Here is a 27,884-nt window from a genome sequence, read left to right on the forward strand (position 1 = left end):
AGAACTAGCAAGGATTAGTTTCAAATCATGGGTTAAGCAGGAACTCTGGTAACTGTAGTTAACATCAACGTCATTTAATGGCTAAACACAGTTAAGCCACCTTGTCAGCTGAATTCCTTCTCTAGAAGGGAAGGGAGTATGCAGTCTTGCAGGCAGCACTCAGTGTGTTCAGGGGCAGTGTTACATCTGCATGGGCCCAGACAAATACCAACCTTTATTTCTTTCAAGAACTAAAAAACTGCATTCTGGAAAGTAAAATTATGCACGCTGATCATAAAAATTATGCACGTTTTAATAAAACAACATCTACAATTTTTATCTAGATCAAGTTTGCTGCAGCATCAGCAGGAGGACTGAGCTGCACACTCCTGAGTTACGCTTACCACATGACATGTAAAAAGTAGTGAAGCGACTGGTGACTGGTGTAAGAATCACTGCTCTAGGGTAAAAACAGGAAGGGGGATTCTGACTGGCAGGCCCAACCCAGCTCATCCCCTCTGTGCACTTCTCCTCAGGACCCTGATTTATTTGGATCTAGTAAGATCTCAGCAAACTGTGAGGAAATCAACAAGCTGGCCGCAAGTGGCCTTCCTGGGGAGGAAAGCGGGGGCGGGGAAGTGCAGCAACTGACAGGGCTGACTGCAGAAACAGCCAAGAGTTTGTGAACTGAGCAGATCCCGGCTACATTAGCCCCATTACTAGCATAGGTCTCTCTAAACAGAAGTAGCATCTAGCAGCTTACATTTTCTAAAGAGGAAAGCAAGTGAAGGGAACTCCTCCCCACCCATTTAGCAGCTGTTGCATCCTTTTGCAGCAAGATGACTTGTGCCACCGCACTGCAGCTTCTGCAGGCAGCCTTGTTTGGTCAGCCTTTGAGATCTGAAGCAAACGCGCATTACAGCAGAGCTGATCAAAGCTGATTCTGCAATGGTTTTCCCCAAGGAAGTGGAAGTCTGTGGGGGAAACAAGAAACACAGGGTTGCTATATCCAGTGGCAGCTTCCTCAAACCTGGACTGTACTGGTGCCAGAGAAGCTGCTGCTGAAGGGGAAATTTGGGAGAGGGGGTGGTTTGAGGAAAGAAACTTTTGCAAAGCATTTCATTCTTTAAAGAGAATATATAGCAACGCTAAAGCCTGCCCAGGGGCTTTCCCAGATGGCAGGCTTCATCGCGGGATTACGCGACTAATGATTAGTCGCATAGAAGCTGCATCCTGAAGCCAAAATAACAATTCTGGGGGTGTTTGCATAGGGCTGCTTGGATGCTGGGTGTCCCCTCTGTTCCTTTCATATTTTCCCAACGGATCGTTCATACCGCTTGCTCCTGAGTCTTTCTCTGGCCAGTAGCTTTCTAAAGGAGGCGGGATGCCACACCTCTTTTGTTTTCCTACCTTGCATGCATGGTGTGTGCTTCTAAAAACTTTCATTTCGATGAATAAGAAACATTTTCTAAAAAAAATTAACTTCTTTTTAGGGGGTCTTCTGCAAGATCACCCAGCTGGTAGCCTCCATCCATCCCTCTCCACCCACCCACTCTCCTGGCCAGAAATAAGTGGCAGAGAGAGCAAGGCAAGCCAGCCGGGCAGGCAGAGAAGCATGGAAGCAGGCACACAGATCCTTCCCCCACCCCCGATGGTCAGTGGTCTTGTGGAAGACCACCAACTCGGCAAATACAGCAGTCTTGCTGATGTTCCACAAGCTCACCCAGAATTTTTTTTTTAATGCAAAGAAAAAAGTTGACACTCTATCACTATAGCCCCTCCATACATCTCAGAAGAAACATGGGGGTACTTTGAAGTATTCCAAAAGGCCACCATAGAAAGTGGAACTTTTTAGCACGGGGATAATTCAGACTAAGCTCCAATGTGCAGGGGAAACCTGAATCGTGTATGGAGTGCTCCTTGATACCTCGCAGGGACTATGAGGTAAATCCACCCAATGTGAGAACACACACACACCACTTCCAGGGAACTTTGAAGTAAATTTGCCATCTGGGAAATCCCCAGGAGTCATATCCACTGACCTGAAAGTCCTTCCTTCCAGTAGTGGATGTGAGGAAACGCTTTGTTGGCAGTTAAGTGATAAAAGGCTTTTGGCATTTTCTCAAAGGCCCTGTCTATTATTACTTCTGATTAGGCACGTGCATGAACCAAGGTTTGTGTACCGGTCCAAATTCAGGCCAGTTCGTGGTTCCACGAACTGGCTTGTTCTGGTTCGGCCATTCAAGAGTGGCACTGGGGGGTAGCGGTGAGTGGAACCTTTAAAAGTAAGCAAGCAGGTCTGTACCTGTGTGGCCACCACTCCAGGCAGCTTCCTGCTGCTGCAGCACTCCGAACAGCCCGCGTGCAGCAGCACAGCAACACGCAGGCTGTTGGTGGGAGTGCCACAGCAGCAGGAAGCTACTTGGAGGGCAGTCATGCAGGTACGGACCAGCTTATTCACTCAGCATTGCATCCCCCAGCACTGCCCTCAAGCCGCTGAACTGGTTTGTGGTTGGACAGAACGGGAACAAACCAGTTCACAGAACCACAAACTGGTCCAAATTTGGACCGGTGCATGAACCTCGATTCACATGCATGCCTACATCTGATATTTCAGAGCTGAGCCCTGCCACTGAAAACTCCTTTTAGATCTAAGCCATGCTAGTATAGAAACAGATTTATGTATTTTATCATATTTATATCCCATTCTTCCTCTAAGAAGGTCAAGGTAGCATATATTGTAGCTACCCCACCAAGGATCATTGACAGACAGTGTTGGAAAGCTATCTTCACAACATCCTTGTGAGCTAGACCAGGACAAACTTTGATAAAATTTTCTTTAATAAAAATGACCTAGGAGCCAGCCCAAAAATTTAGGGACCAAACAACAGATGACAAAACTACCATATTTGGTGATAGACACTGCAGAGTGGGAGGGAAATGGGTTTCTCTTTATCCCCTTTAGGAGTAACATGCTTAGAAAACAGGGCTGCTTGCGACAAATATTTTATTAAATAACTCTGCCTCTGAATATATTCGTCTAGGTGCCAGAGTTACATTTCTAGGCACCACAGCTCCCAGGCACCTGGAATCTGTCACGTTCTGGGCTGCGACAAGAGAAAGTCAACAGCCCAGGGTCACCTGATAATGCCATGTCCAAAAGGGGATTTGAACCCATATACTCCTGAGTCAAATGCAGCACATTACACCACACTGGCTCTCTGTACAGCGGTGTAAAACAGAGATGTCAATTTAAGTAAATATCCGCTCAGCAGTTTTATCACTGTCAATGAGGCCCCTATCCTAAAAAGGCTCACCATCACTGTCCTACAGAAAGACCCTCAGGAGTACCTAACTTCTATACATTCCTAAATATCAGAGACAGTCTTGTAATGTTGTAAAGCTACTGAAAGAAATATATAGATGAGAAAAGGCTGCTAAAGAACCAACACTAAAGAACCAACCTCATTTTTCTTTTTTAAAACCAGATTACTTGCGCTCTCAGACTGTCTTTGTGATATTTAGTGGCAATCTGTAAACTGGCCTAGACCACACTGAATTCAATAGTGGACTCCTGAGTAGTTCAAAACAGTTCAAAAAAGCCATGACCTGGTTTCTTTCTTCCTCTTACATACCAGCCATGTGCTACAGGCTGTAAAGCCCTAAGTAATTTAGGCCCTAGACACATGAAGGACTGCCTGTTCCAAAAGAGCTTTGCTCACCAGACAAGATCATTGGGATGTATGAGGGGGGCTTGCTCCAAGTACAGACTCCTCAAGAAGAAAGATTGGTGAGTATGTGAGGGACAGAGCCTTCTCTGTTGCTGCTCCCAGACTGTGGAATGGCCTCCTGGCCAAGTCCTGTATTGCTACCTCTCTGCTAATCTTATGTGGACTATTACACACAATAATATTCACCCAAGCTTTTGGATTTAATTAACCTGAGTCAGGTGGTTAAAATGTACTGCTTTCTGTCACTACTTTTCCAGCTGTGCTCTTGGATACAGGATTGATTTTCTGCTATCATGTTATTTTTGCATGATTGTCTTTACTGTAATTTTGCTGCCTACTGTTTTACTACATTTGTAAGCCACCTTGGGAGCATCAGATGAAAGGCGGTATACCAAGCTAAAATAATAAATAAATGAGAGAGGCAAAAGCAATGATTGCAAGGGAAGTTGATAATACAAAGGGAAGTTTATAAAACAAAGAGTTCAGAAGAATTTGACTGAAGAATCTTTTAATTCATTACCGTTTTGAAGAAAATTTAAAAATCTTGCTTTTCAGGATGCAAAGAAATTACAGTGCTTCAGCATCTTTTATTTGTAAAAGAAAGGAGAAGCAAATTTGGATGGCTCTAAATGTGTAGTGTCATTATGCAAGGGACGAGGCCGTAGCTCAGAGGAAGAGCACCTGCTTTGCATGCAGAAGGCCCCAAGCTTAATTCCTGGCATCTCCAGGTAGGGCTAGTAAAGACTCCTGTCTGAAAACCTGGAAGGCTGCTACCTTGAAGGCAATGTAGACAATACTGAGTTATATTTGCTGGTAACCTCCAGACTGGATTAGTGCAATGCACTCTAAGTGGGGCTGCCATTGTATGTAGTCCAGAAACTAGTTGGTCCAGAATGTGGCAGCCAGGTTGGTCTCTGGGTCATCTTGGAGAGACCATATAACTCCTGTATTGAAGGAGCTACAATGGTTGCCGATATGTTTCCAGGCAAAATACAAGGTCTTGTTTATAATCTATAAAGCCCTAAACAGCTTGAGCCCTGGGTATTTAAGAGAACGCCTTCTTCGTCATGAAGCCCACTGCCCACTGAAATCAGCTGGAGAGGTCTGTCTGCATTTGCATTTGCATTTGCTCGTCTGGTGGCCACTCAGGGACAGGCCTTCTCCGCTGCTGCCCCGAGGCTTTGGAATGCGCTCCCTAGTGAAATAAGAGCCTCCCCATCTCTGACAGCTTTTAAAAAGTCTTTAAAGACACATCTGTTCACCCAGGCTTTTAATTAATATTGTTTTAGTGGTTTTAATACTGTTTTAAAATATTCTTTTAAAATTTTTAAATTGTTGCAATGTTTTAAACTTTTTGTTTTAACTAATGTTTTACTTTCTGTTTTTATTTTGTTGTAAACCGCCCAGAGACGTAAGTGTCTGCCTTTTCCATCTCTGGTTCACTGGACATCTAATATATTGGATATGTTTGCACAGGGGTCATGCGTACAGACTCAAACAACAGGACTCCTGGGTTTTATATCTACAATCTTAACGGTTATGTTACACTCAACTAATTTATGACTATACAAGGATAGGGTCAGAGATGGTGTGAGGATAAAGCAGAAATGAGGTCAGTTGTGCCACAAAACATGTATACCTCATTTCTAGCCTCATAAGGAGCTACAATAATGAGTCAGAGCATTGGCCCACCTAGCCCAGAGTTCTATTCTGACTGGTAGTAGCTCCTACAAATTCTTAGGCAGAGATTTTGTCCATTTCTTCTGCCTTTTAATTATAGATGCCAAGAGCTATAGCCCCTCTCTCAATCTTATATAAAACCTAGGACATTACCTGTCACGCTCAGGTGCATCACCTTTTGGTTTAGAGAAAAAAAGTGTTTTCAAAAAACCAGGAAACAGAAAGAAAAGCAGGAGAACAAGCAATGAAAGCAAGAAGCACATCATCTGTTCTCCCTCATTCAACCACCACCACAGTGGTCAAGTCCCAATGCTGACTTGTAGTGTGTCTGTGGACCAAAAGAGAAAAAAGAGAAGGAAGGAGGCACCACCAAGGTAACAAAAACTATATGCCTTGCTGTTGTATATAATAGGCTCAATGCATTTTGGATAAAATCCTCTCTCCTAAAATCCTAAAGGGCACTTTAATCATTTAATAAAACATTTTAATGCTTTATAATGCTAGGTCAGTCCAAAATAAGCCTGAGATTATCCATGATTTGATCTTGGATGAAAGTGCTGATCTGGTGTGCATTACGGAAACCCGGTCAGGAGAGGCTAGTGGCCCAGTTTGGTCCCTGCTCCTCCCAATGGGTTACTCCATGGTGGGGCAGGTGAGAGGATGTGGTCGGGGAGGTGGGATGGCTGTGGTCTATAAGAGTACTATCTCCCTTATCAGGATCCCTGTCAAGGAGTTGGCGTATATTGAATGTGTGTTCCTAAGTCTAGGGACCAAGGAGAGATTGGGACTTCTGTTGGTATACCGATCAGCCCATTGTCCAACAGAGTCCCTATCTGAGCTGACAGACCTGGTTGCTGAGCTGGCATTGGAGTGGATCATTGTCAGTGTTGGGAGGCTTCAATGTCCATTTCAGGACCGGGTTGCCAGGGGGAACTCAAGAGTTCATAGCCACCATGATGACTATGGGTCTATCCCAAGTGGTCTCTGGACCAACGCATGATATATGTCACATGCTCGACTTGGTCTTCTGCTCTGATCAGGGTGGTGTTCTGTGGTTGGGGACTCCTGTTATCTCTGCATTGTCATGGAAGGATCCCCATCTGGTTAAGATAGGACTTGCAGCCACAACCCACCTCTGCAGGGCTGAAGGACCCATTAGGTTGATCTGCCCGAAAAGGTTATTGGATCCAATAGGATTCCAAGAAACCTTGGAAGGGTTTCGAGCTGGCTCTGCTAGTGATTCTGTTGATGCTCTGGTGCAAATATGGAATAATGAACTTATTAGAGCGGTAGACACAATCGCTCCTAAGCATCCTCTCCGATGTGCTTTAAAGTCAGCCCCATGATTGAAGCGGCGAGGTAGATGACTGGAGTGCAAGTCGAGGAAGACTTGGTGAGAATCTGACAGATTGCAACACAGAGCTCATTTGAGGATCTATGCTCTTACAGTCAGGGGCATAGCCACCATTGTGCAAAACTGTTCAAAGCCACTAATGGTAGGGGCCACTAATGGTAGGGGCCGCTGAAGCCCCTGGGGGGGCGTGACTCAGGCTCCAGAAGAGCCCTGAATGACCCCTCCCGGGCTACCGGGAACCCCAAGCGAGTGCTTGCCGATGCTTTTCAGCAGCGTTTGCTGCCTGAAAGTGTCTATTCCCCTTTCTCTCCTTCCAGAGAAGGAGAGAAAGGGAGAATTGACGCTTTCAGGCAGCAAGCGTTACCTGAAATGACAGGGAAGGGCTCGTTTGGGCTCTTTGGCGCTTGAGGCCACACCCCTTTGCCCATGTCTCGCACAAAGGGGGCGTGGCCTCAAGCTCCAAAGAGCCCGAGCGCGCCCTTCCCTGTCATTTCAGGTAACGCTTGCTGCCTGAAAGCATCAATTCTCCCTTTCTCTCCCTCTCTGGAGGGAGGGAAAGGGGAATAGAAGCTTTCAGGCAGCAAATGCTCCCTGAAAAGGATCGGCAAGCACTCGCTCAGGGCTCCCAGTAGCCCGGGAGGGGGCAGGTTCGTTCGAGGCACACCCCGTGCGCATGCCGTCACGCGCACAGGACGTCAGCAGAGGGGTTGCTGGGTGGGGCTGGACCCAGGCCACCGCTCGGCTGGCTCCACGCCTGCTGGCAGTGAGGACAGCAAAGAAACAGTGCTTCTCTGCCTGCTTTGCTTCTGCAAGTTCACATCCAGCTGAGTTGTCTAGGATTGTGAGGGGGCTAGTTCGTACTCCCTCTGCCTTGAATTTGAACTTGGGAACATCTGTGATCTGTTTAACAACTTATTTGCAGATAAAATATCTTGTATTCGTGCTGAACTAGACTCCACACATACTGCAGAGTCTATCATAGAGGTACCCAGCAACCCCTCTTGTGGGATTGAATTGGATGTGGACTAACTGCTTCGGACTGTGCGCCCAACTACCTGCTCTCTTTACCCTTGCCCAACCTGGCTTATTTCATCTGGCAATCATTTTGTCAGAGAGGGTCTGGTAAATATCATAAATGCTTCTCTGAGGGAGGGCAGGATGCCTCCTTGTCTTAAGGAGGCTATTATTAGACCTTATTTGAAAAAACCTGCATTGGATCCATCAGAGTTTGCTAATTACAGACCTATCTCTAATCTCCCTTGGTTGGGCAAGGTGACTGAGTGAGTGGTTGCTTCTCAGCTCCAGGCAGTTTTGGATGACACCAATTATTTAGAGCCTTTCCAGACTGGGTTTTGGGTGGGCTATGGGGTTGAGACTGCCTTGGTCGACCTAATGGATGATCTCCAACTGGCGATCAACAGAGGAAGTATGATTCTGCTAATTCTTTTGGATCTCTCATCAGCTTTTGATACCATTGACCATTGTATCCTGCTGGGTCGCTTGAAGAAGGTGGGATTGGGTGGCACTGTTTTACAGTGGTTCCGCTCCTACCTCTCTGGCAGATTCCAGATGGTGTCACTTGGAGACTGTTGTTCTGAAAAACAAGAGCTAATGTGTGGGGTTCCTCAAGGCTCCTTACTGTCTCCAATGCTTTTTAACATCTACATGAAACCGTTGAGAGAGATCGTCAGGAAGTTTGGTCTGGGATGCTATCAATATGCTGATGACACCCAGATCTATTTCTCCATACCAACTTCATGAGGAAATGGCATGACCCCCCTGCCTGGAGGCGATATTGGGCTGGATGAGAGATAACAAGCTAAAGTTGAATCCTAACAAGATGGAGGTACTGTCTGTAGGGAGTCGGGATCCGAGAGATGGTTTATATCTGCCTGTTTTGGATGGGGTTGCACTCCCCCTAAAAGATCAGGTTCATACTCCTGGATCCCAAACTTTCCCTGGTTTCTCAGGTTGAGGCTAGGGCCAGGAGTGCTTTTTATCAGCTTTGGCTGATACGCCAGATACATCCATTTCTGGAGACAAATGACCTTAAAATGATGGTACATCTGCTGGTAACCTCTAGGCTTGACTACTGTAATGCACATCTATGTGCGGCTGCCTTTGTACGTAGTTCGGAAACTACAACTGGTACAGAATGCGGCAGCCAGATTGGTCTCTGGGTTTACCCAAAGGGACCATATAACACCAATTCTAAAAGACTAGCTGCCGATACGTTTTTGAACAAAATACAAAATGCTGGTTATTACCTAAAGGCCCTCAATGGCTTAGGCGCAGGGTACTTAAGAGAGCACCTTCTTCGTCATGAACCCTGTCGCCTATTAAAATCATCTGTAGAGGTCCAGTTATGGTTGCCGCCAAGTCATTTAGTGGCACCTCGGGACCGGACCTTCTCTGTGGCTGCCCCAAGGCTTTGGAATATTTCAGCTCTCTGCTGAAATAAGAGCACCTCCTTCTCTGTTTGCTTTTAGGAGGACCCTGAAGACGTACCTGTTTCCCTAGGCTTTTAACTGAAAGTTAAATTTTTAAAATGTGTGTTTTTATCTACTGTGATTTTTAGCTGTTTTTATGAATTTTAAATGTGTTTATATTATGTTTTAATTTTTACACCACCTAGAGATTTCTATACTAGGCAGTATAGATATGCAATCAATCAATCAGTTTTAATAAGAGGCTAAAGCCAGCCAACCTCACTATGACTCTGCTACCATTATATCTGTGAAGCAATGTAAATTAACCTCTCTCCATTTAGGCCTGTTTTGACTGCAACACTTCCCATGTCCCTGTGCCTATGACACTTCTCACTTGGGGTACTACAGACAAAGTACACATTAAAATTAAAATTAAATCTACATTAATGTACAACAGGGAGTCAATATGGAGCATATCTTTGTTGCTGAGTGTTTTTAATACAACCAGCTATAAAAACACTATGAAAATGATTCTAACCAAAAAAGTGCCCCCTTCCCAATAACTGGCTACCAATGCTTGATAAAACTCACACTTTGCAGTGATTTGTGTGACTGTACCTGATGGGGCAGCACCCCAGAGGACAGCCCCTTGCTGCAGAACTGTTGTGCCCAAGTTCGCCTCTATGCCACTTTTACTCAAACTGACATTTTTCCAGCATCATCAGATAAAGAATTACCCACTGTGCTTGTGCTATTAATCTGAATTACATTTCTGGATGAAGATTAAATTTTGTACCCGAGTAATTTCTCTGACAGAGCTCAGGCCAATATTTCACCATATTAATTCCAACCAAGTGGGAAATTCCATTTGTTTAAGAACAGGCGATGCTGGCTTTGAATTCTGAAAGCCATCACTCCATCCAACATGCCACCATCAGAAACTCATGCTGCTGCCATCTCACGGTTAATTATTGTTTCCCAGTGGCCATATGCACAGACTTGCACATAGGAAAAGTAGGGAAAGTTATGGTTTTATTCTTCTTTTCACCCAGGACATCTGTAGATGAACAAAACCCGTTATAGTCTTGCAGGAACACCTTTCCCCATTGCACATCCATTCTGAAGGATTGCAACTCCAAATATAACACAAAATTAAGCCTGAAATTATATAAGATGAATAGGGTCAAGATCCCTAGCTCAGGGCTCATCAATTCACCAGCTCGACAATTCATGGCACCTGGAAATTTACACATGGCGCCTGAGCCTGGTGATGGACAGATGAAACCAGGAGGGGAGGAAACAAGCAAGCAAGCAAGGGAGGGAGGGGTGAGTTGCTCCCTCCTCCTCCTGGATGTGATAGTCCATCACCTGCCTGAGTCAGACAGACACAACCAGAAAAGGAAGGAGCAAGCAAGGTGGGGAGTCTGCCCAGAAAAATAAATCTATCCTATGTTTAAAAGGTAGGGTTCTATTGGGCAGGGGGAGTTCCAAGGTTATTTTAGCTTATCATTATAAACATTTGTAACTTTTATTAGGAGGAGATATTTGGCCAGGTTTTTATAATGAGCTTCAACATCCTGTTCATTGCCTCAGAACCTATTTGGTTCTGGATGCCATTCTCTCTCCTCTTTTTATGCTGAAGATGGTCATCCTTGCCAGAAATACATAACCTTGTACACAGAAGTATTTTATTGTAGCTAAAACTGGTATCAACAGCTTCATTTGTACAGCATCAGGTATTCAGCATCAGCCATAAAACCTCTGGAATTTTTTAAAAATAAAAAACTCTGTACAGAATTATTTTTGCATCTTTTGTTTCTGTGGAAGAAACTGAACCAATAAACACAACATGTCTTCTGTGCCACTAACTTTTTGTATTTAAGGAGATTAATTCATTATAATTATTTACTAGACAGTCACCAGCAAATCTACTACAGTGTTTAAGGAGCTAATTTACTATTAAATGGGGCCACTTAGCACTAAGGTAATTAGTATGAATATAAACTGGTAAAGCTTTGCAACAAAAAGGCAAAATACCAGTGTGTCTAGATGAACCTTTGCATATGTTTTTCTTCATACTTAATAAGTGCATCACTGCTTCTAATTGAACATTTTAATTATTAGACCTTTTGAAACAAAGATGCATTTATTACACATGATCCAGTCTCCTCTTGCCCAAACAAGCCCAGCATTTATATTTGCAATTAGAGGCAGAACAAGCCACTGTGTCTAAAATCCAATTATGGATCAGGAAAGAAAAGTAATTAATGTACACAATCTATATTCCATTTTCTAAGCCTGGAAAATAATAGATTCGGGTTCAGTCAGGAAATCTTCTTATTTATACAAGTATTTTCACACTTGAGAAAGCAAGATTTCCTCTACAGTCCTAAGCACAAAACAAAATCAGGCAATTTCCATCCATTTCTGCCTTTTTATAATGGTGCAAAATTCAATTAGAGGCTGAAATTATACAAAATATTTCAGAACAACATAAATAGCTTCAGATGGTCTCCTACTAAACATGGAATGAGCCGATTCAAGTCCAATTCTGAATTTGTCATTTGGACATTTTGATAATTTCTTAGCTCTAAGGAACACAGCTTATAACTTCCAATTGCCATCTTAGAGACCTGACTTGAAAAGGTGTTGAAACAAACAAGTCATACAAGTGCAGGTCTTTAAAGTTTTTGCTTTATAAATTAACAGAAAAAGAAAAGTTAAGACAAGGAGTGAAAAACATTTTATACATTATTGCTTTTATTACAGAGCAAATGTATTGATGGCATTAAAGAGGCTATAGAAGTGTACCCTTCTCAGACTTATGCAAAAGAATAAGGTGGCAGAATTCTGGACTGCCCTACTTCAGATTGCAGGTGAGGTGCCATGATGAAAGTTGCCCTCATGTAACAAATTCCCTCCAAGTAAAAAGCTAGCATATCAGGTAGCAAGGTTCTAGACCAGGGATTCTCAAACTTGGGTCCTCAGGTGTTATTGAACTTCAACTCCCATAATCCCCAGCCTCAGTGGCCTTTGGTTGGGGATTATGGGAGTTGAAGTCCAATAACACCTGAGGACCCAAGTTTGAGAATCACTGTTCTAGACCATGCTCTCTCCTATTCTACTTTTCTACTTGCAAGGAGGTTTAAAAAAAAAAGATTCCTCTACCTGCAGACTGGCCTACAGACCACTCTATAGCCTACAGGAGACTCTACAGCAGGGGTGTAAAACTTGAATCTGGTGGTAAGCCAGATTAGATTCCCATGCACCTCGGGTTGGGGTGGGGGACACACATAACCTCTTGCCACATTCTGTCACATCATTCCCACCTTGTAACACCTTCTGTCTTTTATTTGTTTGTTTGTTTAACATATTTTATACCACCCAAAACACAAGTTCTCTGCGTGGTTTACAAAACAATAAAAACAACCAATAAAAAGACTGACACATTTCAACAATTAAAATTTGAAAAGTTAAAACTATTAAAACACAATTAAAACAATATCTAATTAAAAGCCTAGGTGAACAAATGCGTCTTGACTGCCCTTTTAAAAGTTGTAAGAGATGGGGAGGCTCTTATTTCAGCAGGAAGTGTGTTCCAAAGCCTCAGGGCAGCAATGAAGGCCCATCCCTGAGTAGCCACCAGACGAGCCAGTGGCAACTGCAGACGGACCTCTCCAGATGATCTCAATGAGCAGTGTGGTTCATAGTGAAGAAGAGGTTCTCTTAAATACCCAGGGCCCAAGCTGCTTAGGGCTCTATAGGTTATAACCAAAACCTTGTACTTTGCCCGGAAACTTATTGGCAGCCAGTGTAGATATTTTAAGATAGGAGTGATATGGTCTCTCCAAGATGATCCAGAGACCAACCTGGCTGCCGCATTCTGGACTAACTGCAGTTTCCGGAGTACGTACAAAGGCAGCCGCATAGAGAACATTGTAGTAGTCAAGTCTTGAAGAGACCAGCAGATGTACTACTGTTCTGAGGCTATTTATCTCAAGAAATGGATGCAGCTGGCATATCAACCGAAGCTGACAAAAGGCACCTCTGGCCACTGCCTCAACCTGGGACACCAGGGAGAGAGTTGTGTCCAGAAACACCCCCAGAATGCATATCTGTTCCTTCTGGGGAAGTGTGACCCCATCCAGAACAGGCAGATCAAAATCATCTTCCTGAGTCTTCCTCCCCCCCGCCCCACTCTTTCTCTCACTCCTTCTTCCCCACTCTCTTGCCCTGCCACCTAAATTAGCTGAACACATTACTTTTACACTGGAATATGCTCAGGGAACATTTAAATAATTGTTTGGTAGTTTTTGGAAGAAATTCTGAATATCATAGTTCCCAATGACAGGGGTGGGTGGGTGGGGGGAGGCTTGACAAAAGAGAGAAAGAGGTTAAGAGGGTGGGGAGTCTTGACAAGAGGGGGGGATGAGGCAGGATTGAAGACACACACACAGAAAGGCATGACAAGAAAGAGAGGGAAAGAGAGACAGAGAGAGAAAGTGGATGGGCAAGGTTTGACAAGTGCGAGAGAGGGAGGGAGGGGAGGGAAAGAGGATGGGGCAGAATTGACAAGAGAGGGGGGAAAGGAAGGGAGTAAGGTGGGGAGGCTTGACAAGAGAGAAAAAAGAAAGAGCATGGGGCAAGATTGACAAGAGAGAGAGATGGAAGGGCGGGAGGGAGGGAAATACTGCCGGTAGCAGGAGGAAGAAGGAAGCCACCCACCTGGCGCATCAGCACGGCACAGGGCAAGGGGAAAGGAAGAAGCTGGTCCCAGGAAGAAGGAAGCCAGCTGGAACTTTGGATGCCACCACTTTGATGGAGGGGGGAAAGAAGGAGTGACAATAAGGAGGGTAGGTGGGAAGGAAGCTGCCAGTGCTTTGCTGTTTGGCAGGGGGAGGGGGAGGGGAAAGGAAGGAGCTGTGGAGAATGGTGTGGGGAAAGAAGTACTGGAGCAAAGAGCTGTGCAGGCCAGATTCAGCCTGTGAGCCAGGGATTTGACAGCATGCTCTACTGCCTCATTTCCCTGCATGTTTAGGCGGGGCCTCATTCTTTCATCAAAGTTGTAGATGCATTTTCAAGCTTTAATAATGGAAAGACAGATACTCAGCTCCACAGGTCTTCAGTTTTTTAAAATGTCCAAATATGTTCCATGTTAATCAATTAGGAACATAGGAAGCTGTCATATACTGAGTCAGACCATTGGTCTATCTAGCTCAGCATCGTCTACATACACAGACTGGCAGTGGCTTCTCCAAGGTTGCAGGCAGGAATTTCTCTCAGCCCTATCTTGGAGATTCAAGGGTGGGAACTTGGAACCTAGATGCTCTTCCCAGAGTGGCTCCATCCCAAGGGGAATCAGTGCTCACATGTGGTTTCCCATTCATAGGCAACCAGGGCAGACCCTGCTTAGCTAAGGGGACAAGTCATGCTTGCTACCACAAGATCAGCCCTTTTCCTAAACAGTCTGTCCCTAACAATCTCATTCCCTTCCATATAACCCTCCTCAAGATCTGCCTTTCCCAATTCATAAGAGAAGAACAGAGCAGGAGAGAATGAGGTGAAGAGGGCTAGGAAGCAGAGTCTGATCAAGGTTTCAGTCACACATAACATTGTATGTGCATTCATGTGTTTTTTGTGTGTGAATGACTGTATATATTCACTCATTTTAAAAGTGAATCTGGGTACAGACCATTCAAAATAAAGCTATAGATAGGAAGTGTATTGTTGTGCATGCCATCAACATGATGTGTGAATAACTGTATGTACAGATTTATACATGTGTACACTGTACACAAGCCACCTAATGGCACAGTGAGGAATTGACTTGACTAGCAAGTCAGAGGTTGCCGGTTTGAATCCCGCTGGTATGTTTCCCAGACTATGGGAAACACCTATATCGGGCAGCAGCGATATAGGAAGACGCTGAAAGACATCGGGGCTATTCTCAAGACCAACAAAAATTGGGCTAGCAGAGGCTAGCCCGATTTTTGTTGGTCGTCAGAACCACCGGGCTCACAGCCGAGCCCGGTGGTTCTGGAGCAGCTAACCCGCTCGAAAACCCCTGGCAAAAAGCAGGTTTGCGGAGCAAGCACTCCTGCAAACCTGCTTTTTGTGATCGTGAGTAGCCACGGTGCGCATTCGCACCGCGCCTACTCATGAGTAGAACCCCATCCGGGAGGCTTAAAAGCAGCCTCCCAGCCCGGGGGTCTCCCCAGTATGCCCTGCCTGCTCGCGCAGGGCATACTGGGGCTTGCGGGGGCCGTGCGGGCCCCGCTACCCCCACTGGCTCAGTCTCGGAGCTGGCCATCGTGTGGGCGGCCAATCCGGCCGCCCAGGGCTCCCTGCCCGCTCATGAGCGGGGAAAGCGGGCTTAGCCCACTCTTCCCGCTCACCAGACAAAACCAGGTCTCACTGATTGTGAGACCTGGTCCATCATCTCATACCGCCTGGGAAGAGGCAATGCTAAACCCCTCCTATATTCTACCAAAGACAACCACAGGGCTCTGTGGTCACCAAAAGTTGAAACCGACTCAACAGCACACGTTACCTTTATACTGTACATACATTGTACATGCATTGAACATAACATGCGAATAGGGCTTAAGAAGCAGCTGATTGTGCGGACAGAGCTAAGGATAGAAACAGATTAAAGCTGCCATCCAGTGAAGTCTGACCAGATTCCTATGCAATACAATTCAGATCATAACCCTTAATTCTTATCTCGTGCTGGGAATCCTTTTGACATAAATGGACTGACCATTAACCACTGGCCAGAAAAGGGCAGACAGACATGTCAAACTAAGTTTTGTAAATAATATGTTAAACCCAGGTGGTTAACTAGAGGTCACATCCAGCCCCTGCCATTATTCTGTTCATACACACCCTCCACCAGTCATTACACTCTAGTAGCAAGCGATTTGCACCTGGCAGACCCCTCTCCCAGCAGCCATACACAGGCTACCTTTGGACTGGCCAGCATGTCCCCCAAGCTCAAGGAATGGTGCTAGTCAGTCCAAAAACAGGACATATGGACACTGAATATGATAGAGATTATCATCTCTGGCTCTGGTCTCTGTGTTCTTCCCTATAATGAAAAGGAGTATCTGTAAACCAAACAGAAAGTGGTTTTTCATTTAGGAAAGCTTATTTTCCTCACTCAAGTTTGTTGATTTCTTTAACATATTTATATACCATCCAAAACACATATCTCTTTTATTTTACAATAAAAGAATAAAAATTAAAACAAAATTAACACATTAAAACAATTAAAAATTTTAAAACTATGTTAAATTCTATAAGTCTAATTAAAAGCCTGGATGAACAAATGCTTCTTCACAGTCTTAAAAAATTGTCAGAGATGAGGAGGCTCTTATTTCAGAAGGGAGTGCATTCCAAAGCCTTGGGGCAGCAATGGTTGAAGAAGGCCCATTCCTGAATGACCACTAGAAAAGCTGATGGCAACTGTGGATGGACCTCCCCAGATGATCTCAAAAGGTGGCAAGGCTCATAACAAATAAAATGTTATCTTAAATACCCTGGGGCTAAGCTGTTTAGGGCTTTATAGGTTATAACCAGCACTTTGTAGGACGCCCAGAAACATATTGGTAGCCAGTGCATGTAATGTGGTCTCTTCAGGATGACCCTGAGACCAACCTGGCTGCCACAATTTGCACCAAGTTACAGTTTCCAGACCACATACAAAGGCAGCCCCACATAAAATGCATTAAGAACATACAGACAGCCCTGCTGGATCAGGCCCAAGGCCCATCTAATCCAGCACCCTGTTTCACACAGTGGCCCACCAGATGCTGCTGGAAGCCTACAGGCAGGAGTTGAGGGCATGCCCTCTCTCCTGCTGTTACTGCCCTGCAACTGGGACTCAGAAGCATCCTGCTTCTCAAGCTGGAGGTGGCCAATAGTCTTCCGAGTAGTAGCCGTTGATAGATCTCTACTCCATGGTTATCCAAACCCCTCTTAAAACTTTCCAGATTGCTGGCTGTCACCACATCTTGTGGCAGAGAATTCCACATGTTGATTATGTATTGTGTGAAAAAGTACCTCCGTTTGTTGGTCCTAAATTTTGTGGCAATCAATTTCACAGGATGACCCCTGGTTCTAGTGTTATGTGAGTGGGGGGAGAATTTCTTTCTATCCATTTTCTCCACACTATGCATGATTTTATAGACCTCTATTATGTCTCCCCGGAGTTGTCTTTTTTCTAAACTAAATAGCCCCAGGTGTTGTAGCCTTGCTTCATGAGAAAGGTGCTCTAGGCCCCTGATCATCTTGGTTGCTAAATGTTCCTCAAACTCTCTTTTTGCCTTCCTTATTGTCACCTTACAGCCACCTAATGGCTCAGTGGGGAAGCAACCTGCCTAGAGAGCAGGAGGCTGTTGGTTTGAATCCCCACTGGTGTGTTTCCCAGAATATGGGAAACTCCTATATTGGGCAGCAGCGATACGGGAAGGTGCTGAAAGGCATCATCTCATACTGCGTGGGAGAAGGCAATGGTAAACCACTACCAAGAAAACCACATGGCTCTGTGGTCGCCAAGCGTCAACACTGACTCAACAGCACAATCTTTCCTTTTCCTAGTGTCACCTTGCATTTATTTTGCAATACTTCGTATTCATTTTTGTTCTCTTCGTTTGGACAGGCCTTCCAATTTCAGAAGGAAGTCTTCTTCCTTTTTATGGCTTCCTTGACTTTACCTGTTAGCCATGCCAGTGTCCTCCTGGACTTAGTGGTACCTTTCCTCCTTTGGGGTATACAATCTAACTGGGCTTCCAGTATTGTAGTTTTGAGTAAACTCCATGCATTCTGGAGCTAAGTGACTTTCCTGATTTTCCCTTTCAGCTTTCTTTTCACTATACTCCTCATTTTGGAGAAGTTTCCTCTTCTGAAATTCAAAGTGTCTGTGTTAGACTTCCTTGGTGAGTCTCTCCCCACACGTATGCTGAATTTGATCGCACTATTGTCACTGTTCACTAAAGGGTTGATGACACTGACATCATGCACCAGGTTCTGGGTACCACTCAGGATTAAGTCCAAGGTCGCCTTCTCTCTGGTTGGTTCCAAGACCAACTGCTCTAGGGCACAGTCATTCCATGTATCTAGAAATTTGATCTCTTTGTCATTACCTGACTGTGAATTTACCCGGTCTATGTGTGGGTAACTGAAGTATTACTGCCCTGCCTCTCCTTGATGCCGCCCTGATTTCCTGCTGCAACTCCCAGTCACTGTCAGCGTTTTGATCCGGAGGACAATAGCACATTCCCAGTAGCATATTTCCTTTCAGGCCTTGTATTGTCACTCACAGGGTTTTTGTGGAGGACTCTGGTCCTCCTAGGTTTTCTACCTTCTTAGATTCTATCCCTTCTTTAACATACCGTACGACGCCACCTCCAAGGCACCCCTCCCTGTTCTTTCTATTGAGTTTATCTCTAGGGATAACAGTGTCCCACTGGTTCTCTCTGTTCTACCATGTTTCTGTTATGCCCACTATGTCTATTTCTGTGTTAGCAACCAAGCACTCCAGCTCACCCATCTTGGCTTGGAGGCTTCTGGCATATAAGCACCCATACGCTGAATCTCTTACCTAGTATATGCTATCTTTCTTTTGGTTCTTTGACCAGCTAGCACAGTCTTCTGTCTGCTCTTTATGTGCTTCTGCTCTGTCCCCTTCTGTTTTATCTGAATACTTTATACCCTCGCACTTTAAAGGATGGCCTTTGCCAAACCGGATACTGCCCAGCTCGTGTCAGCTATTCCCCAGGCATCATTTTAAAAGCTGCTCTGCAATCTTTTTGATTTTAAGCACCAGCAGTCTGGTTCCATCTTGGTTCAAGTGCAGCCCATCCCTTTTGTACAGGCCTTGCTTTCTCCAAAATGTATCCCAGTGCCTAACAAATCTAAACCCCTCCTCCCAGCACCAACATCTCATCCATTGAGATTCCTCAGCTTTGCCTGTCTCACTGTACCTGTGCATGGAACAGGTAGCATTTCTGAGAATGCTACCTTGGGGGGTCCTGGACTTCAATACGCTACCTATCAGCCTAAATTTGGTTTCCAGGACCTTGTGACTACATTTTCCCACATTGTTGGTGAACAATGCACCACAACAGCTGTCTCCTCCCCCAGCACTGCCTATCTAGGCACTGTGTGATGTCCGCAACCTTTGCACCAGGCAGGCAAGTCACCGTGCAGTCAACACACAGATCACAAACCCATCTCTCTATACCTCTAATGATTGAATTGCCCACTACAAGGAGGCCCCCACCCTCCGGAAGCGTATCCCCTGTGCGAGAGGATATGGGCTCATCTTCCATGGAAGGGGTCCCTTCTAAAGGAGCATTTCCCTCTTCCTCAGACCAATGTCCTCCCTGCCCCGGACCTTCCTGACAGCAGAGGAGCTATCAGCCTTGGAGTGGGATGCCTCTACCATGTCCCTGAAGGTTTCATCCTCATGCCTCTCTGAGCTTCTCCAGACCCGTCACCTTGGTCTCGAGGGAAATAACTTGTTCCCTGAGAGCCAGGAGTCCTTGCACCGAGCACACACCCATGACTTCTGCCCATGGAGCAAATAGTCATACATGTGACACTCTGTGCAATACACTGGGAAGTGCCCCCTCCCCTGCTGACTTTCTATCTTCATAACTGGTTTTGTTGGCAGTTCACAGTATTTAGAGATAGTTTATTAGAAGGATAGGTCTCAGCTGTATTGGTCAGCTATTTAACTGTCCAAACTGCCTTACTCAAGAATATGAGGGAGGGATTTGTACTTACCTTCTCTTCTCCACTGGGCTCCTTGTGATCACAGGGACTTGTTCCAGGCTCCCCTGCACACTTCCCGCTAAACTCCTGCAAAACTCCAATGTCCTGTTCGCTATGCTCTCAGACCTTCACCTCTTATGTAGAGAGTAGGCTTCAAACTGAGACACAGGAATGTGGCTCAAAGGAATGTGGGGCCTCCCACAGCCCTAGCTGACTCCACACCCTCCAGGCAAGGAGAAACAAAAACTGGATGCCACAGGAGTTTGCTAGCCCTGGCAAATAACACACACAGTAATCAGGTCTGGAGGTTACGAGCATGTGCACTACTGTTCTGACATCATTTATCTCAAGAAACAGATGCAGCTGACATATCAGCCGAAGCTGACAGAATGCATCTCTGGCCACTGAGATCAAATAGAGGTTCAAATCCAGAAACACTCCCAGATTGTGTACCTATTCTTTCTGAGGGAATGTAACCCTATCTAGGACAGGCAGATCAAAGTTGTCTCCTGAGTGCCAACCCTGCACAATAAGTACCTCCATTTTGCTTGGATTCAGTCTCTTTACACACACACACACACACACACACACACACACACACACCTCATCCAGCCCATCACTGTCTCCGGACAAGCATTTAGGAAGGTTATGCCTTTTCCTGATAATGATGACATGGAGAAAAAGATTTGGGTGTCATCAGCATACTGATACCCTGCATCTAATCCCCTGATTATCTCTCCCAGCGGTTTTACAGACATGTTAAAAAACAATGGAGACAGTCTTGTGACAGTCTTCTGAAGAGCAACAACTGTTATATGAAACAGAGTCAGGCCACTGGCCAATCAAGCTCAATAACTACAGTAACTAGTGGCAGCAGTCCAAGTTTTCAAATATAAACCTTTCCAAGCCCTACCTGAAGTTGCCAGGGATCAAACCTAGGGTCTTATGCATGCAAAGCTTGTGCTTCTCTACTGAAATACAGTCTCTTCTCAGGGTGAAAGAGGTTGGCTGTCAGTTTCAAATGATCCATACTTGATTTCACACTGACAGTTTCCTTTATTCAACAAAGCAAAAAGCTCCACATGGAAATGACTTTGAGAACCTTTTCATTGAAAATTGGTTTATATAAAAACAACAATAATCATAGCAATAAGTCAGGCCCTCCTAGCAGTCAGACATCCCTAGGTCCTTTCTCAGAGGTAAGCCAACACATAAGGTATTTTGGTGTAAGGTAGTTTTCCAATCAATAGAAGCCATTAAAGAAAATTCAGATTAATATTTTAAGAGGGCCTTTAGAAGTCCACGAAACCTTGATTCTTATATTCATTCCACATATTTTTAGTGCTTGCACACACACTTATGACAAAAGGTAGACACAGATGTTATCAGAAGAGTGGTGACTGACTGAGCTTCTCTGCCTTCATATGCCTTCAAAATGCTGTCTGCCTTATTGCAGGAAACAGTCGAATTTGCTTTGGGTTCTCCAGAAAATAAGTATGATGTATACAAAACTAAGGGGACTGTTCTGAAGCTGGTTTGGCTATTCTTACACAGCTGACCACACAGCTGACCACACAGCTATAAAGGGAAATCTTGAAAGTGCTACCATCTCAAGAAGAAGCAGACATCGTTCATAGTGACCATGCTTGAACAAGGGTATTGCCATAAAGTAGGCCTGAAATATTTCATAAGAGTTTCTAACATTTGAGGAAATCTTTCACATCAAAACTTATATCATTTCTACTAGGGATGTGCCCAAAGTTGCTTTGGCGCTGGCAAGAGTAGTTCTTTAAGGGCGGGGGAGGGTGCACTCACCCCTCCCGCCGCATTTCCCCCGCCGGAGCTCCATTATTTTCAAGCCCCTCCGGGAGGCAGTGTTCCTCCCTGCCGCCCCATTGTCCTCATCGGTCGGAAGTGGCCAGAAGTACCAGTCGTGTGTGTGCTTTTCGCGTGCACGCGTGCCTTTCTGCCTTGCACGTGCATGCACACGCAATCCGTACTTCTGGCCACTTCCAGCCAATGAGGACAATGGGGCGGCAGAGAGGAACGTCACCGCCCTGAGAGGCTTGAAAATAATGGAGCGCCGGCCGGGGAAATGCAGCAGGAGGGGTGAGTGCACCCTCCCCCGCCCTTAAAGAACTACCCCTGCCAGCGCCGAAGTGCCAAAATGGCCCCCGGAGCCGAAACATTTCGGAGGCCTTTATAATGGCCTCCAAAATGTTTTGGGCTCAAGCCCAAAATTTCTAAGGGTCAGAGTGGACATAACAGTCTTACCTACAGTACTCCCTTGGTCCTTTAAAGGAATCCCTAACAAAAATGTACACATCTTAGGCTTTTTATATTTCACATGGAAACTCTGAGTTCAGTCTGGGACAATTCCTCCTCCCTAAATTGTCTCCACTGAGTATAAATATCCAAATTCAACCGTTCTACAATGAAAAACTTTTAGCTTCCATTTCAGTTTGCTATCATGAGTGAGTGTATTGGCACCACTGGTATGCATGGTAAGTTGTGACAATTCAAAATTAGGCTTTTTTTTTTTTTAATGAGCAAGTCAAATGTTCTCTCACATCCAAGCCACAGGTAGAAGTGTTCTGCAGCTGCTGGGCTGCAAGGCATTTCCATCTCCTCCTAGAAATCAGAGTCTGAAGGAAGGAAAATCCCCACAGGTCACAGCATCACTCCACAGCTATTAGGATGACAGGTATATTGAGAGATTTTACAGCACAGTAGCACCTAGCTCATATTACATAAAGTGAACTATGGAGGAATAAAGAAAGTCACCACTGGGTTCTTAAAAGCAAAAACACACAGTAGGACTGAAAACAGTGCATCAAACCACGTACAAGAATTGTAGCCCTCTGGGGACAGGGAGCCATTTTATTTTATTTATTTATTATTTCTCTATGTAAACTGCTTTGGAAACTTTTGTTAAAAAGTGGTATATAAATATTTGTTGTTGCTGTTGGATGTCAGCCACGAGTGAATACAGAGGATGAAATGTTTCTCTCTGGTATATGATAAGCAAAATGCCATTTATATATTTGATTCAAAAAAGTTAAGACATTAAAAAAGCTACCTCTGAACAATTACAGATGCACTTCTAAACATATTCACTAGGAGACAACTCCCACAGAACACCTTGGGACTTAGTTTCAAGAAAGCATGCACAGGGGTGAGCTGTAAGCATGATTTAAAACAAGCCTTAAGTACAGCTGATTACCTTATGCTTTGTAGGGTATTTGGGGTGGAGGGGGAGACTCCTTTTCAAAAGCTCCGGGCAAATGTAAGTCATTCAGTCTCTATCACAGGAAAGGATAACATACTCACTTCTGACAGAGTTACATTCCAAGTCAAATAAGCACGTGGTTGACCATTATGAAAATACGTTTTGGCTGAATACAACTAAAAGAAGGGGGCAATATTGAAACAAAAACATATATGATCTGCTCATGAACAACAAACTTCCCTATTTCTATTACCCAACCTCTACAGAAGATATTACGATTGTAGACCCCAAGAACAGGACACCAGTGACATGATATGAGATGCAGGATTGGGGTGGTATATATATAGGCAAAGAAAGTAAATAAATAAGATATGAAGACAGATTATGACATTAATGTATACATACATTAAACATCATGTTTTTAAAATCAAGCATGTCTATAGCACTTCTCAACAAAGTGTTTTCCAAAGCTAATAATACCTTTTTATTCCAACTTAACTACCATTTCGCACTTCAGCTCTACAGTCAGCAGCATTAGGGCCCATGTCATCCATCAAGAGGAAGGACCCGGTTAGCAAAGAAGTGACAACAGAACATTGCTTGAAAGATGGGACAACTGAGCACTGGCTGAAATAGGGCAAAGTGTGACAAAGCGAGTGCGACGCAGACAGTGCATGAACAAGTCCCTTCAGGCATTGGTACTACAACCGTTTAGGAACCTGAAAGGGGGGAGTGGCTGGGGGGAAAGGAGTGCGATGGACTAAAACCGTTAAGAGGTTCAAAGAAACAAAGAATGGAGTACAAAAGAACCCCAAACAAATAAACACCTTAAACCATGAAATATCCGCTTTTAATCAAATATACGTAATTAATAATAACACTTCATTAATTCCAATGAGTGGCTCCCAAAGGCCGTGAAAAAGGAGCCCAGGCCAGCCTTCAGCTACATTTATGGGCACAAAAAGATGCTACACAGAGCGCAGTTTGAGGCAGACCTCCGCAGGAAAAGCCAAGGAACAGACAAGGGAAAGCGATCCTTTGCTCGTATGCAGAGCGCCTTTGTCACGCGTCACTAAAGAGCCCCCAGACAATTTATGTGGCGAGGGAGGGATTTGCAAATGTGGCGAGGGAGGGATTTGCAAACGTGACTCCCAATCCTTCTGGGCGCCTCTCAAGTAACGTTAAACACCCAACACTCACAGGAAGCGCTAAGACGCGAATGACACCTGAGTCCGGAGAACGACCCGGCTCCTGTCTAGTTATAGTCTCCCTGTCCGTCCGGGGATTTCCTCCCGTCTCTTACCTGACAGATCTGCGGGTTGAGCGACGGACCTTCTCAAACGGCAGAGCGCACTCGAATCAGGAGCTGGCAGGCGAATGCGGCGGGACAACAAAACACCGCTTCCCCTGTGCCTAGCAAGCAAGCGGGGCGCCGGGCCCCGGCCACTCTGGCTCCGCCCCCTGCCCGCCAGACCCGCCCCCTCCCTTCCACCAGACGCAGCGTGATGACTTCCACGTTCCCTTTTTCCTCGCCCCGCCTCCCTCCCCCTCCCTGCAGGGCCGTCTGCCGCGGTGCGTTCTGAGATCTTCCTCGGCAAAGAAAGTTTGCGAGAAGGAGTCTTGTTGCTTTCCTGTTAAGCAGGGGCGTAACTACTATTAGGCAAGGGGAGGCGGCTGCTGCCTGGGGGCTTCCAGCCTCGAGGGGCCCCCCCAGAGGCAAGTCACATGACTGTATATTGTGAAGTGTGTGTATCACCCTGCTGTTGTGTATACGCCCCTGCTGTTAGGATATATTTGAACGCTGCCCTCTCGTTCTTCTTTCGTAGGTTGAAGTTGTAGTTTCCTAGTAAGCCTCGCTAAAATAAGAGGCAGTAATGTACAGTCGAACTGTAGTGCTATGAGAGCAGGATCTGGATCTGGCAAACAAATTTGCCCCACACCCACTTCTTGACGCTCAGTCAGCAGGGTTTCTGCAAGTGATCCATGCTGCTCAGTCCCATTGTTTTTTATTCGGAAGCAACTTAAGCTCTCCTGTACGCAATAGGACCTGCTCCCAAGTTAATGTGTATAGGGTCACAGATTATTCAACTATCTCCACGGTTAATATGGGATAGAATGCGGAGAACAGACATTTTAAGTCAGATGGCCATTCTCGCCCACTAAGCTTCAGCTGTTAGGTAACCACAACTGTGTCATGTGTTTATCTAAAGTGGGTAACAGCAGTGTAGCACTATCAGCTTTTGGGGAGAGGAAAAGAACGGGAAGGACAGGCCTTCTCTGCTGCTGCCCTGAAGTTTTGGAATGCATTCCCTATTGAAATAGGAGCCTCCCCATCTCTGACAATTTTTTAAAAGTCTCTAAAGACACATCTGTTCACCCAGGCTTTTCATTTAAATACTGTTTATAATAGTTTTAACCTTGTTTTGAAAATCCTAAATTGTTCTAATGTTCTAATTTTCTGCTGTCATTTATTTTAATTAATGTTTAAAATTTTTGTTTTAAATTTTTGTTGTCATTTATCGTGTTCTGTTGTAAACCGCCCAGAGATGTACGTTTTGGGTTGTATAAAAGTATGTTAAATAGATAAAATAAAAAAATAAGGAGAGAGCAAAGGAGAGACTGATAAGCTAAGGGGGGAAATGGGGAGAAGGAAAGAAAAGCAAAAATTACATGTATTTATTTTATTTATAAATTGATTTATAACCCACAACTTTGGTTCTCATAAAATACCCTGAGCGTACTAATAAAGTACCCTGAGAGTAAACATATATAAAACAATTCATATTACTATCATAAATAATGAAACAAAACTAACTCTGCAGCAACAATGCCCGATAAAAATCTTAAAGCCGCAAAACCATCAAGACCAAGAAAGAATCAATATTGGAAGAATATGTGCCTAAACAAAGCTGTTTTAACTTGTCACCTAAAAGTCAGCAGACCTGCCAGATCTTCTAGGACAGTAACTTCCAAACTCTAAAACGTGGTTGTAGCCTGTGGAAAGGATTTGATTCGGTATCCCTTCCTTCAGTACTACTCATAATATTTTTTTCCAGTTCCCTGCTGAAATAAGAGCATCTCCTTCTCTGTTTGTTTTCAGGAAGACCCTGAATACGTACCTGTTTCCCCAGGCCTTCAACTGAGACTCAGTCCACCCCCAGCACAGTACCCCCAGTTGCTGGTGTCCATCTTATGTTTCTTTTTAGAATGTAAGCCCTTTGGGGACAGGGATCCATCTTATTTATTTGTTTGTTATTTCTCTGTGTAAACCGCCCTGAGCCATTTTTGCAAGGGCAGTATAGAAATCAAATTAATAATAGTAATAATAATTTTTAAAAATTTAATGTGTTATTAATGTGTTTTTATCTATTATGATTTTATCTTTTTATGAATTTTAAATGTGTTATGCTTTTTTTAAAAATTCGGTACACCGCCTAGGGATTTTTATACTAGGCAGTATATAAATTCATTATATAATATTGAATAAATATTGAATAAATAATATTGGGGCATGCAGCAAGGCCTCTCCCAATTTAGTGTGCAGTTAGATTGGGACCTTTAGATATTTTGGTCCCAGACTCTGTAGGATTTTAAAGGCAATAAACAGCACCTTGAATTATTTATTTATTGTTAAATTTGTATACTGCCTTTCATTAAAACAATCCCATGGCGGTTCACACAGAAAAATTAAAACAAGACTATAAAAATTACTAAGCTAGAGCACATTGCTATTCCAAAGTGTGGCGAATATGCTCCAATACACTAATGCACAATGTACCTCATTTTTTAATTGTACAGAAGTCTCATTGAAACTTACTTCCAGTGCTTAGAACCCCTGTCAAAATAATCCTAAACTAAACATACATATTACAGCCACCTAATGGAACAGTGGATAAATGGCTTGATTATCAAGCCAGAGGTTGCCAGTTTGAATCCCCGCTGGTACGTCTCCCAGACTATGGGAAACACAGACTGTTGGGCAGCAGCGATATAGGGAGGTGCTGAAAGGCATCATCTCATACTGCCTGGGAGGAAGCAATGGGAAACCCTTCCTGTATTTTACCAAAGACAACCACAGGGCTCTGTGGTCATCAGGAGTCGAAACTGACTTGACAGCACACTTTACCTTTAAAAATACGTATTAGGAGAAATTCTGCTATCAAATTGCAGACAATTTTGAAAGCAGCATATTGTGTTCCTGAAATTCTTTTGTCTGCCTTTAGCTCAGTGTGGAATGATCTGACTGCCCTGTTGTTTAGATATATATGGTACTTTTTAAAACAAAGTAAAATATTTTGAAGCAGATATTGAATCATAATGGTAGCTTTCAAAATGCCATTATGGCTCACGGAATGCCTTCTCTGAAGAAATCCATCAGGCTCCTTTTCTGTTTGCATTGAGGCAGACAGTTAAGCTCATTTTGTTCCAGCAGGCTTTTGCCCTCTGATTACTGCTGTGCTGAACGTATATTGTGCTCAGTTTTTATTGTGATGCTATTGTTTTAATGCTATAATTTGTTTTAATTTTCTCAGCCACTTTGAATAAAGCATATAAAAATGGGGTTAGCATGTAGGGAGAAACAAATTGCTTATTGTGAAACTGTTTGCTATACCTTCAGATAAAGGATACATTGGAAAGCAAAATGGGAACTTCCATGAAGTTAACAAAGATTTTAATCCAATGTACAAGAAACTGCACATATACAG

At 44.3% G+C, this 27,884-nt stretch overlaps 1 protein-coding gene across 6 annotated transcripts in view; it reads right to left on the minus strand.

The window, feature by feature from the left end:
* Positions 1–27,884, minus strand: part of MICU1 (mitochondrial calcium uptake 1) — a 256,008-nt gene that overhangs the window by 180,372 nt on the left and 47,752 nt on the right. The window contains exon 1 of one of the 6 annotated variants that reach the window (XM_053305648.1): positions 24,482–24,654. The exons of the other annotated variants lie outside the window; for them this stretch is intronic. The gene's annotated coding sequence lies outside the window, so the exon portion shown is untranslated. Of the gene's footprint in view, positions 1–24,481; positions 24,655–27,884 lie in introns of those variants that run through there. 6 annotated transcript variants of the gene reach the window in all.

The sequence above is a fragment of the Hemicordylus capensis genome, chromosome 3, assembly GCF_027244095.1.
Source record: "Hemicordylus capensis ecotype Gifberg chromosome 3, rHemCap1.1.pri, whole genome shotgun sequence".
Taxonomy (NCBI): Eukaryota; Metazoa; Chordata; class Lepidosauria; order Squamata; family Cordylidae; genus Hemicordylus; species Hemicordylus capensis.